The 13,298-nt window shown below is 50.8% G+C and overlaps 1 protein-coding gene and 1 long non-coding RNA gene across 3 annotated transcripts in view; one reads left to right on the top strand and one right to left on the bottom strand.

Moving 5' to 3' along the window:
• Positions 1-10,553, bottom strand: part of SLC6A6 (solute carrier family 6 member 6) — an 89,375-nt gene extending 78,822 nt beyond the window's left edge. Inside the window, exon 1 of one of the 2 annotated variants that reach the window (XM_066245208.1) lies at positions 10,267-10,553. The gene's annotated coding sequence lies outside the window, so the exon portion shown is untranslated. Of the gene's footprint in view, positions 1-3,531; positions 3,653-10,266 lie in introns of those variants that run through there. The other variant, XM_066245210.1, reaches the window with a different exon arrangement.
• On the top strand, positions 10,058-12,646 carry LOC136314395 (uncharacterized). The gene is made up of 2 exons (XR_010727309.1): positions 10,058-10,148; positions 11,527-12,646. It is a non-coding gene; the product is annotated as an uncharacterized lncRNA (long non-coding RNA).
• Positions 12,647-13,298: the final 652 nt, after the last annotated feature.

Here is a 13,298-nt window from a genome sequence, read left to right as displayed (position 1 = left end):
ACAGCTCTCAGCACCTGGATCCAGCCATGCCTGAAGGAGGGTCCTGGAGCTTTTCACTTAAAGGAGTCAGTAAACTATCTTTTTTCTTCCAGTTAGTTTGAACTGATTCCTGTTGCTTGCATCCAAGAGAATCTAGACCTATGCCCTTTGAATATGCTGTATAATTTTATGCTGCCCCCTTCCCACTCAGGCCATCAGAAAAGTGGGGTACAGATGAAATGTCATCTGAGATCCCTTTGTAGTGGTAGTAACTCTAGTTACCAAAAGAGCTATTGTAAAGAGGTTAGACTGCGGATCCTCCCCATGTAAGAGAAATCAGCCCTTCTCAGAGTTCAGACTGGAGGGCTTGTGAAAACAGAAAGCTGGGCCCACCCCCAGTCTGCTTTATCATTCTACTGCTGCTGGTCCAGTGACCACCTAGACTCTAAACCTGTCCTACTCTTCCCATTTGCTTAGGGCAGGTGCCTGTGCAAAATAAAGCCCCAGCCAGGCTGGAGACCAAGGCCACTCGGTCTTTAAAGCAGACCCCCAATTAAGGAAAGTGATCACATGGTTCAAGCATGAGCCAGTCTTTAAACAACTAAAGCACTAGGTCCCAGCTTACACCCATTCCATTGCCCACCTCTCTAGCCAGCCCTTCACCCTGGGGTTTATCTAAATATTGGGGAGGCTGTAAGAGACGCGGGGCCTCCTTGGGCTGCTAAGGCTCCTCCAGGAGCTGTGAGCATCCCCCAGTGGCTCTGGGTACAGGCAGCATGCCAGCACCAGATCCTGCTGCAGGCCTGGGCCTGAAACGCTGCCTCGGCTGCCCTGCTGTCAGCAGGGCCTGGCGGGCCCTGGGCTCTCCCTGATTTACATCCTACTTGGCTGCCTTTAAAAGCCTCCTGTGGCTTTTGGACCAAGGGCACTGTTCAGCAGAAAAGGGTTTCCCCACCAGCATCCTTTCCAAGGTGGCACTGGCTCAGAGGGTCTGGCCTCCTAGCTATGTAACCTTAGGCTAGTTACCTGCTCACTCTGGGGCCTCAGCTTTTCATGTGCAAAATGGGAATAATGGTACCTTTTGCAGTGATTAGAGAAATGATGCTGACAAGGCCCTGAGCCTGGGTCTGGCTCTACAAAGGCAGCGGGCACCCCACAGCTATGACTTATCTCCTTTGCTCAGATTGGTCCCCAGACCAGCAGCACTGGCATCACCTGGCCCCACCTTGGTCTTCCTGCAGAAAGGGGCATTTTACCAAGATCCCAGGAGAGGTCTACAGCTTCCAAGTCTGAGGGGCTCAGGTATATGTTTTTATTGTGGTAGCAGCACAATAAAAGCAGTCCCTAAGACAGAGCCAAGACTGGCGTGGAGTTGGGGGATGGCAGGTAGGGGTCAGAGGTAATGAAATGTTGAGAGGAAAGAAAAATTATATATCTCTCAGTCTCCCGAGCCGCTTGATCGCTGGGGAAAGGGGAAGGGGCCTAGGCGGGGTGTGTCCTACAGTGAGACTTAGGAGTAGGTACTGATCACATGACTCAGCTAAGGTAATAAGATTTACTAAAAACATCCCAGGTCTTACATTTGGGGTTTTCAATAAATAGTCAGGCTGCCTCTGCTCCTCTCCACAAAAGGCTGAACCTTTTGCATTGAAGGAGGCAAATTAAATTACCCTCTGCCTAGAGCAAACTGCCTCAAACTCACAGCAGAGGTGGGAAAGGGGCTGCCCTGGAAGGTCTGGCGGGGGGGAGGCCTGGGGGGGCGATGTGCAGTGAAAGCCTGTGAGCTCCACAAGAAGCTAGGATTTCCCCAGCTCTAGCCTTGAACTGCCCTGTGAAAGTGCTAAGCGTCCCCACTCGCTGTGAATGGAAAAGCTACTGAGCTTAAGCCCCTGAGTCACCTCCCCAGTGCTTCCACTGGTGGTCCCCCTGCGGCACCCTGCCACACTTGCTACACTTCCAGGGCTGGAGCCCCAGCACGCTGCGGCTCGGGGAGGGGAGGGGGCGCTGCCCAGCGGGACAGCACTGCAGTCAGAGAAACCAGGTGACCAGGTGCAGATGCAAAAAGAATCCCATGTTGAAAATTATTGGCTCAAATTTCTAAAACTCTGTGTGGACAACACAGAACACGCCTGTGTCCAGAGCTGCCCCTGGGAGACCATTTTGCGGTGACTAGTACTGTTTTCTCAGGTTTGGCACGCAAATCCTTTGAAAACAACCCACACCTTCCACTGGTGAGAAGTGGAAGACAACCGAATTCTGCTCAGTAACGGTGAGGAGAGGCTGGCAGGTTTGAGGGGGAGAAAGGTCCTTTTCCTTTTTCTTTTTTTTAAGGTATGCTCTAATCTATCTTCTTCTACCTACGGTAGAAGAAAAACCTACCCTGTTCTCCCAGCAAATGTTTTTCACTAAAAGCCCATTGCCATAGCTCTGCTCAGAGCATCTGAGAACACAGGCCCCAAATCGGGAGGCTCCTTCCTAAGGAGGACTAAGACATCTTTTTTTTTTTTTTTTTTTTTGGTATTTTTCCGAAGCTGGAAACGGGGAGAGACAGTCAGACAGACTCCCGCATGCGCCCGACCGGGATCCACCCGGCACGCCCACCAGGGGGCGACGCTCCGCCCACCAGGGGGCGATGCTCTGCCCCTCTGGGGCGTCGCTCTGTCGCAACCAGAGCCAGTCTAGCGCCTGGGGCAGAGGCCAAGGAGCCATCCCCAGCGCCCGCCCGGGCCATCTTTGCTCCAATGGAGCCTCGGCTGTGGGAGGGGAAGAGAGAGACAGAGAGGAAGGAGGGGGGGGGGGGGGGAGAAGCAGATGGGCGCCTCTCCTATGTGCCCTGGCCTGGAATCGAACCCGGGACTTCTGCACGCCAGGCCGACGCTCCACCACTGAGCCAACCGGCCAGGGCCAAGACATCTTGAGAACCAACAGGATAATAATAGTATCCTTACGGAGGTCAACCAGAGCAGCATCCAACACGGGGATGACATGAGCTCCCCAATAGAGAAAAGAAAGGGCATTTCCTCCTTTTATTCAGCAGGTACTTTCCCCTAAACTCAAACTCTCCTTTCAAGTTAGGACTGAGGACCAGAGAAGGTAAAGGATTCGCCTAGATTACACAGCATGCCAGCAGCCAAGATCATCCAAACCCTGGTGTTCCAGTGCCCCTGTGATAATTCATTAACTTATTCCGTGCTCAGCTTCATAAGGGCACGATTTGTTCTGTCTTGGTCACCTGCTACATCACCGGGGTGAATTTAATTTCCAAGCCTGGGCCCATTCAGATGTTTAAACTAAGGCCTCCGATCTCAGGATAGAGGAAATTGGAGGGTGTGTGTGTGTGTGTGTGTGTGCGCGCGCGCGCGTGTGTGTGTGCGTGTGTGTGTGTGTGTGTGTGTGTGCACGCGCGCACGCTCCTCTCCCTTGGTCCCCTAGTCAGGGGGATGAATTCAAGAAAAGACCAAGACCACAGAGGCCTGAGCTCTGCCCTACAGGAGCTCAGAGCAGGGTGAAGTTATGTCTACTTTGACTCTCATAAAGTTTTTGAGTGCTTACCATGTGCCAGGCATCATTAAGGGGTTCAATGAAAGCTTCTTGAAGTAGGTGATCATACAAAGACATGCCCAGGAGGCATGGAGGCTGGTGAGGAGGCTACTCTCTTGAGCTGTGGTTACATCCACCCAGAGAGGAGACACCAGGTGCCATCTGGTAATAGAACGAATGTCCTTGAAATAATGGCCTGAGCCACCGTCATCTCCAGGTGCTGACTGGCTATGCAGCAAGACAGGAGAGCCTTCCAAACCACCCCTTCTAGTGTCCATCACCCACTAAGCATGGCTCTGCTGAAACCCACCGGCCAACTTCACCTCTCCCCCCCAACCAGACAGTGGGCAACGTGGCCCCCAGGGTTAAGAACTTTCTGCTGGATGGGGGGTGGTGAGACATGGCAATAATTCACGTTATCACTTTTATTCTGTGCAAAGGCAGACTTTGTTGGAGCTGCCCTGTGGCGATGTGGTCCAAGCATCCACTTAATGGGGAGGCTGAAGCTCAGAGGGGCCATGAAGAACCCAAGGTGAGCAGAACAAGAACTCAGCTCTCCAATTCTACTCCATAGGGGCCAGAGCTGCCCACCAGGAGCCAGGCTCCATGCTCCTCCCCACGCAGGTTGTCCTGCTTTCCAGGAACCCCCATTCCTGATTCTACAGGTGCCTCCTGAGCAGCCAAGCTCTAAGGAATCTTTCAGATTAGTATGACTTTGTGGCCTCACCCTTTTCCAATTTTGCTGTGATAAAATCAGGATCTGAGAGTCCTGACCACAACCATTGAAAGTTTGAGACAGAGGTAAAAACAGTCCTTAAATACACCTACCTGTTTTACATAATCACTGAAAGGCAAGTGGGGCTGGGGACCGACCACAGGTTTGTGAACAATGGCCCTTTTGATGGCCTATCTTCCAGAGCTGACCTATGTCTCACTCAGACCTCAGCCTCCTCATCCATAAAGTGGGTGGGCAGGAAGGGTTAACTCAATGATCCCAAAGTCCCCACACTCTCCAGCGAGGGGCCCACTCTCCCCTAGACCTTTCTGAGGGGCCCACTCTCCCCTAGACCTTTCTGAGGGGCCCACTCTCCCCTAGACCTTTCAGGTGTTCCTTGACATAAATTGCCTGGGGTTGTTCATTAACTCTTCCTGATAGAGATCTCCTTCCCTCCAGGAGGCTGTGAGTTACCTGAGCACAGGCACTGTTTGATTTATTTAACCCTGTCCCCCTGGTCACAGCACTATGCCTGGCACCAAGTAGGTGCTCAATAAACAAGAGGACAAGATGAGCTCTGCTTCCAATGCTCCTCCCCATTTCCCAGCTCCGTGAGCTGGAACAAGTCAATGCAGTCAGGGTGGTAGGGCAGAGTGGGTGCTCAGTGAGAATGGTTTCTTCCCATCTCAGAATTCGAATGGTCTCAGGTTGCTTTTCTGCCCACCGCCAGGGCAAGTCCACCGTCATTGGGTGGGGGTATTTTATTCACTGTGCTGGCAGCACTTGAGGTGATGAAGACAGGCCAGCCTAGATTAGTGATTCCCAAGTGCACACTAGCTGCTCACAATGGCCTGGCAGATCTGTATGTTCTGAAAAGCAACGTTTCTACAATAGTCTGCTGTTTGAACAGAGTGAGAGGCAGGACCAAGAACACTACGATGCTATTTTTATTAACAACAAAACAAAACCACATCTAGCTTAGATCCTAAATAATCGTTAGATATAAGAGGAAATAAAAACCAATCTAGAAAGTAATAAAAAGGAGCATACGCCCATGTAGACATCTGAAGGATACAGTTAAAGCTGTAGGCAGAGGAAAATGTATCATCTTAAATCCCTTAATTGTTATTATAAAAAGAGAGATCTATGATGGGTTGTCAGTCAGATAGAAAAACTGAAGGTTAGATTGCACTTATTTTTTTAAATGATCTTCAAGGATCATTTCTAGCTTATACTTTTTTGTATTGCTTGAGGTATATTATTTTTTGTAATTAAAAGATTCCTTTGACAGTTTCCCACTAGAAAAATGAAAATATGTATATACTCACAAAAAAGACTTGTACACCAATGCTATAGAGGCTTTATTCCAAATCACCTCAAACTGGAAACAACCCAAATATCAATCAACAAAAGAATGGATAAACAAAATGGTGCATCCATACAACGAAATACTACTCAGCAATAAAAGGAATGAACTATGGATATATGCTGAATGGCACAGACGGATCTCAGAAACATCAGGCAGAAAGAAGCCAGACACGAAAGAGTACATGCCATTCAAGCCCATTCTAGGTTTGGCCAAACTCATTTATGGTGATAGAAATCAGAAACTGGTTCCTTTTGGGGGAGGAAGGACACAGACAAATTTTCTGAGGCAACTGGAAATGCTCTGTATCAGCGGTTTTCAACCGCTGGTCCATAGGTCTACCAGAAAATTCATGCCAGTCCAGGAAAGAGTTAACCACCCTGACATTGTATGAATGAAGATTATGAACCAAATCAGCACAAGTCCTTGGACCAGCAGTTGAAAAACACTGCTCTTTATCTTGATCTGGGTGTTGGTTACACCTGTATAATTTGCCAAAACTCATCAAACTGTAACAGAATCTTTGCATTTCACTACATGTAAATTATATCTCAACTTGATGTTTTTCTTTTTTTAAAAACATTATCTTTTTAAAAAATAGATTTTTAGAGAGAGAGGGGAAGGGAGAGAGGAAGAGACATTGATTTATTCTTCCACTTATTTATGCACTTAGAGGTTGATTCTTGTATGTGCCCTGTTGGGGGACTGAACCTGCACCCTTGGTGTATAGGGATAACACTCTAACCAACAGAGCTACTCCACCAGACATCTTATTTTATTTTAAATCAGGAGGAAAAAAGTTTTAAATAGATTCCCAAGCTCTACCCCTAGGGGTTCTGCTTCACTATCCAGACTAGGCCTGGAAATCTGGATTTATAAAAAGTAATTCAGGTAATTCTAGTCAGGTAATTCTGATACCTGACTAGAATTACAGCTGCTGCCCCCCCCCCTTATTGTTTTGAGTGATTTGCAGTTGGGTTTTACAAGAGAGTGCTGGTTGATATCAAGCTTTAGAAACGTAACAATTTTCATTCTCTCTGACCTTTCACAGCCAACCCTAACCCCTGCCCCTCAGCTCAGGTTTCCAAAGGAAGCCTCTGACCAGGTGAGGTGAGAAGGGAAATCCCAGAGCCCAGTCTAGGACAGACATACCTCACCCTAAAGAGGCCAGGCTTGCATGATCCCAGGAGGTCAAAGCCAGTATGTTAATGGCCTGTGTACCTGTTAAATAGCATGTCCAGGCTTTTACCCTGTGTTTACAAAAAGAGCTTAGGGCAAAATTCATTGGCACAGAAACTGCTTTGAGTCATGACCAACAGTGTCTGGGCTACCCTCCGTTTTCTATACCCCAGATTAGTTCCTCACTCACTCTCAGGGGTCTCCAGGGCTCCGTGTTTAACTGGCTTCCCGAGCATTGTCCCTAAATCTGGTCTGATGCTATTTCTATCTCAGCTGCCCTCAGAATAAAGTCCAAGCCCATTTACCTGTCACACAAGGCCCTCGACAAGTTCCTCTCTCCAGCTGGGTCCCTGGGAGACAGACATGTCTGTGCCTTTGCAACTGCTGTGCTCCCTATAACACCAGACCATCCTGTTCCTGCATTCAGATGCCAACTCCAAAATCACCCCCTCTAAGAAGACAAAAGTTCCTCCTGCCTATGGCCCTGCCATCAGTGCACACTGAGTCTTCACAGCATCCCAAGGATGGCACAGTCACAGCAGCTGCCACACTGTCCTTTCTCCTCTGGGCTATGAGCTCCTCGAAAGCCATATTCTACCCTGAATCCAGTGCCTGACCAGAACTGACCTTAACAAGGTTTATTAACCAACTAAATGAGGCACATTAAAAAAAAGAGCTCTCATTCACATTTGAAGGTCACTGAGCATTTCTACATCCACAGCTCCTCCCCAGATCCCATTAATTCACACAAACACTTTGGTCAAGATAAACTGGTGAACCCAGAGAAGTGAGATGCAGCTCCAAAGAATCTGACTCTCGCTATGACCTTTTGCAGAAATTGGGGGTCAGCTCGCACCAACCGCACCAATCGAGGTGACACTAGGACTTCAAAGCCAGCCCTAACTTTTACCCAGATATTGTGATTTATTTTTTAGCTCTTTCCGATATACAGGAATATGTTCAATAACTCAAGTGTCTTATCATTTTGGGAACTTTGGAAAGACACCAAAAAGTACAAAGGTACAACTCCCAAGTCCTTTGACAGGCTGACAGGTGGACAAATTGGAATTAGACAATGTTACTCATGTGGCCAAATAACCTCCTGGGGAGGCTGACACTTGCGTAGTAAAAGCAGCAAGGCTCAAAGAGAAGGTACAGAGAAAGGACAATGGATAACTAGGGACAGACTCAAAGTGCCAATGAGTCCCACACACTCCAACCCTGAGGACCGGGACACCTTTGTCCCTTGTTTTCCCCAGTCTTGGTCCAATTTCAACTCTTCAAAACATTAGCTACTACAAATCCACAGAGCCAAAACTCACAACTGGCCAAGGCTTGAAGCCTAATCCTACCATTGCTGCTGTCCTCTGGGCAGCTCTCAGTTTGCCCATCTGTAAAATGGGTACTCCCACTAGGGCCTCCCAATTCCACAAAGCAGATGTGACCCAATCATAGCAAGATGAGCTGAAAGAGAGGTTGACTGCAGCTGTGTCACAGGTCAGTACAAGGGTATCCCTGAAGGAAAAAACCTTGAGGTGCGCCTTAGCCTTTACCCCATACTGCAGTGACCTGGGACCTCGTGACACCCTCTAATCAGCAGCTCTGAAGCCTAGTACGGCTTTACAGCTTACCACAGGCTTATTCAGCCTCATCTCCCTCAATCCCCTCAAGGACACAGTGAGGCTGGCATTGGCGTCCTTGCTGACTGAGGCCCAGGAAATCACCCAAGGTCGCAGGCAGAATAAGACAGAGAGACACAGTACTTGAACTCAGCTCCCTGGGGACAAGCTCCTGACTCAGATTCTGCTTACCCCATAACCAGTTTACATCATCCATTTTACAGATGAGTTAACTGAGGCCCAGAAATAGGTTGCCCAACGTCAACTGGGGGGTTGAGCCAGGCCTAGGAAGTCTAGCCATTTTGCCATTCTACCCTATGGTGGGTACCCATCAGCCAGTGCCCTGAGGCCCCTTTAATCCCCCTTCCTCCTAACACCATCCTGATGAAATTCCTTCTCCACTCCACCCCCACACCTCCTCTTGCCCACCCCACTCTCCCTGGATGACTCCCTAGTTGAGAGGAAGGCAGGCGGTTGGTTGCTAAGTGCTCACCCGCGCTCTCTCTCTCATAAAAATAAACTCCTTCTGGCTAGGAGACTCTGGATGAGATCCCCTCCCTTCTAGCCAAGAAAAAATTTAAAAGAAATGTTAAAAGATCTCCTCCATGACATTTATTTGAACATCAGCAGTGCCAAAGCATGGGCCAATTTACCAAAGTCCAAATGGAGCCACGCGCTGCTAAACCTCAAAACCTCAGCCTGAAGACCCTCCGTTCAAGCGCCTGGTCAGTTACTGAGCTGATTTATTTCACCAGGCAGGAAATGGGGGCCCCGGCTGCTTCCCAAGCCTTTGGGGCTGGTCCTGGGGAAGGCCGGGATCTGGCAGAGGCCTGGCAGTGACCAAAATAGCCAGGCTGGTGGCCCTGCCTAGCACACACCTCCCTCTTGAGTGCCCAAGAAGGCAGCCCACAGGTCCTCCCTCCAGTCCAGGCTGACGCTTTGGGGCTGTGGATTCTCTGAGATTCTCTTTCTGGCCGGTGGCAGCGATAGAAACTCCTGCCCCAAAAAGCAACCCCCAGAAGGAAAAGGAAAAGTCAAGAAGAGTGTCCTGCTGTCCCTGCTCACAGCCCACTTGGCCTCCAGCTGTCCCTCAAGACGGCTGGACCTTGGCACTACCACCTGCACGCCACACACGGGCAGCACTCTTGGAGCCATGCCGCCCTGTCTCCTCTCCCCACTCAGTGCCTGCCCTGAAGAACCAGCTCTGCGGTTAAGCCCTCTAGACACCAGAGACACTCCCTCAGGTACAGCCGAGGACACACAAGTACCAGCAACCAGGAACCCAGAGACACAGCCACATTTGGGGACACACACGTGCACAGCCAGGTACTTTCAGACACACACACACACACACACACACACACACAAGTTCACACAGACACACACCGGGACACACAAATGCAGACGTCTGAAGACACAACCACACTCAGGTATTACAGACGCACCAGAACACACACACACATACACACAGAGTCCCGGACACAGAGAATAGCAGGTATACATTGGGTCACACAGTGCATGCTGCTGGGGACATGGAGAAACAGCCACCCTCAGAAACACACACACAGGGACGGGGAGATACATACAGACCCCCAGTAAAACAGGCGCACGCGCACGCACACGCGCGCACACACACACACACACACACACACCTGCCGCCTGCACTAGAAGCCTGAGCCTTTTCTCTGGGGAAACAATAACAGCCCCGCCAGCAGGTCTGAGCAGCCGACTGACCGTCCCTCCCTTGGTGGTGAGAGGGGACGCCAGAATGGGGGTGGGGGCCACTGGGTGGAAAGGAGATTGGGACTAGCTGGAGCGCAGGGACGAAGCGAGGGCTCGGCGTGCCCGGCTCCCTCTCCCTCGGGTACCTGGAACGGCAGCGGCACTGTGCTCCCTTCCACTCGCCGGGGGCTGCCCGCCCGTTGGATCTCTGGCCCGCGGGGTCCGCGCTCCGCGCTGCTCCGCGTGACTGGGTCTCAGAGCTCGCTGTCCTCTGAGCTCGGCGACGGCAAGCAAGCGGGGTTGAGACTACGGCCCGGAGCTCGGCGCTGGTGACGGCGCGAAGGAAGCAGTAATTTATAAGCGGCTTCTTCCTGACCTCGCGTGTCTGTTGTCTGAGTAGGCAGCTCTCAGCATCACCCATCCTGCTGGGTGGAAAAATACCAGCTTGGCCGGGCCGGGGGCGGGGCCGGGGCGGTTAGGGGCGTGGCCGAAGAACCCCGCCCCGCCCCACACGGGGACACACACATATGTACATGCGCGCGCGTGCACACACGCACACTTCTCACACGCACGCGCGCACGGGCTCGGACACACAAAGAGCCCGGGCTCGCCGAGCGCGCGCGCGCACACCTCAGGCAGTGGGCGAACATTCGGTCCGCTGCTTCCCCCATTACAGCGTATTTTCCAGGAAACCCTTACTCTACAACCCCTGATGCCAAATGATACCGCCCGTCCTTACCACCTCCTGCCAAGAGAGGCCGCAACCCCAACCCGCTCTGACTCCTAACACCAGTCTTGAAACCCCACCACTCACCCATTCACTTGGTTTACGGGAGGGGCCTGTGGTTCCTTGAGTGGCCAGGTCCAAACCACTCCACTACGTCCTCCTAGGCGACTATCCAGGTTCTCAGCCTTGATATGCTCCTTCAAGAAATGGGCACAGCGCCCTCGCTGCCTTTCAGGCATGAGGGCAACCTGAGATTGTGATGTGAAGCTGGAAAAGAGCTCCCGAATTCTTGGTCTTGCCCCAACTGGGTGACCTTGGGGTAGTATTACTCCAGCTCTCTGTGCCTTGCCTTCCTGATCTGTAAAATGGAAATAAAAATAGGAAAACTTATCACCCCTGGCTGCTGTGAAGATCCAAGGTTAACAGTGTAAAGCAATCAGAACAGCACCAGGCACTTAAGTGCCGAGCGAGTGTCAGCTACTGTGACTATTTTTAAATGAAAATGGGGAATGTGCCATTATTCTTGTCCTTATTTGCATGAGCGGATCCTCAGAGACCATTTTCCATAACGAGGCCTGGCTGAGCATGAGGGGGAAGTGCTCTGTGACTTCCAGCAAGGTCTTTTCCCTCTCCAAGCTCCAGTTTTCTCCCTTCTCTTTCTCTTTTTCCCTCTCTGCAGCAGGGAGGCTGTGTGGAAAACTGGATCCTTCCACTTTTACACTGAAAATGAAGGAAGAAACACCAAGCAGGACCTGCAGACAGCCACCTCCCCACACACCATGGTACACCTGGCCCAGCGGGGACCCACTGCCTAGAGGAGCTCCATAGCACTCTTCCTGAGTAGCCCCAGAGATGGACCAGGGATGCTGAACAGCAGGATTCCGGAAATGACACTATATTGCCCTGGCTTCCTCAGGCTTCCTCATTGAGGCCCCCTGCTGACTGGTTCCATCTTGACCTTCTGGCAGGCTACCCCCACTCAGCTCCAGCCAACCTAGACACTGACCACTCTGGGCACATACCCTCCCTTGCCTTCCCCTGTGTCTTCCCTGCCCTTCTCTCCTGGCCCTAGGTGCCCCTTTCTCCAGGAAGCACCCACGGTCCAACAGTGTCTCCAGTGTCCCAGCAGCCCCAGGTGGCATCCACTTCCAGTCACCTCAGCTCCTTCCTTAGTTCAGGCAACCTGCACCCCTTTTATCAGTAAAGAAACCAGAGCTGGAGAGGAGAAGCCACTGAGTTCCCACATTTCTCTCCTTCTGCTGGAAGTAAGATTCCTCTACGAGTTGAGGGAGCCAACAGTAAGCAGAAACTCCTGACTGTGCGAGTCACTGCACACAGTGCAGAGTGGCAGGTCCTAGTGTGAGGATGTGATTCTGGAGTTGAGGTTGGAACCAGGAGGCTTTGACTAAGCCACAGGGTTAAGGAGAACGGAGAGATAAGCAAGTTTCAGGCAAAGGAAACTATTATACAAAAGCTCAGTGGTGAGCATGGTAGTGGCCCTCTAAGCAAAGTTGATGCGGGCCCAGCTGAGGGTGGCAGAGAGTAAGCGAGGGCAGTGAGGCCACAAGAGGAATGAGGGGAATGGTATGTCCAGGGCTGCAATTTGAAAAGGTCCATTGGGTCGTCTGAACTTCAGCAAGCCAGTGTAGTACAGATAGTGCTGGCACAGAACACATCGACAAGTTCTGTCCAACCCCTCTGTCTTCCACAAGGGTTGGGATCTTGTCCTTTATGCCCCTATTGAGTCCTGAGCCTGGCATACACAAGTTACTCAATAAATGTTTGGGTTTTTTATTTTATTTTTAAAAACCCTATATAGATAGCACTTAGCGGCATGTTGGGGACAGTTCAATGCATTTAAATAGGTTAACTTGTTCAATCCTCACATAACCCTATCAGATTGGTAGTATTATTCTTTCCATTTTATGGAGAGGAACACTGTGCCTCAGAGAAATTCAGTAACTTGCCCAAGGTCACTCAGTGGTCACATAGTGGAGCTGGAGTTCAACCCAGGCCACCTGGTTCCAGAGGCCACACTTTTAAATGACTGTATTCCTAGGCTCTTAGTGGTTTTCAGACAAAAACCCAGCCCTAGAGGGCAGGAGAGAGGTGGGAGAAAGGAGCAGGAGAGGAGCCAGGAAGGGCTCTGACCTCAACCCAAGGCCAGGTGGGTGAATAAGAGGCCAGAGGTGGGATGGAGGGGGGGCATGGGGAAATCCAGGATGAGGTGGAGAGAGGTTGGCACAAAACCAGAGACACACAGTTTCTGTTTTCCTCTCTTCCACTTCCCTGCTGTGTGACTTGGGCCTACCGACCCACTCCCTGTGCCTCGGTTTCCCCATCCATAATATGGGACAATAAATCCCACCTCATAGACCCATTGTAATGAGAGATCTCAAACTGGGAGGAGGAGAGGGGAAGAGTCTGCCCTGAATCCAGCTCCCAGATATG

Source organism: Saccopteryx bilineata, chromosome 10, assembly GCF_036850765.1.
Source record: "Saccopteryx bilineata isolate mSacBil1 chromosome 10, mSacBil1_pri_phased_curated, whole genome shotgun sequence".
Lineage (NCBI taxonomy): Eukaryota > Metazoa > Chordata > Mammalia > Chiroptera > Emballonuridae > Saccopteryx > Saccopteryx bilineata.
Note: the sequence above shows the minus strand (reverse complement) of the source record. Positions and strands in the feature narration are given on the sequence as shown.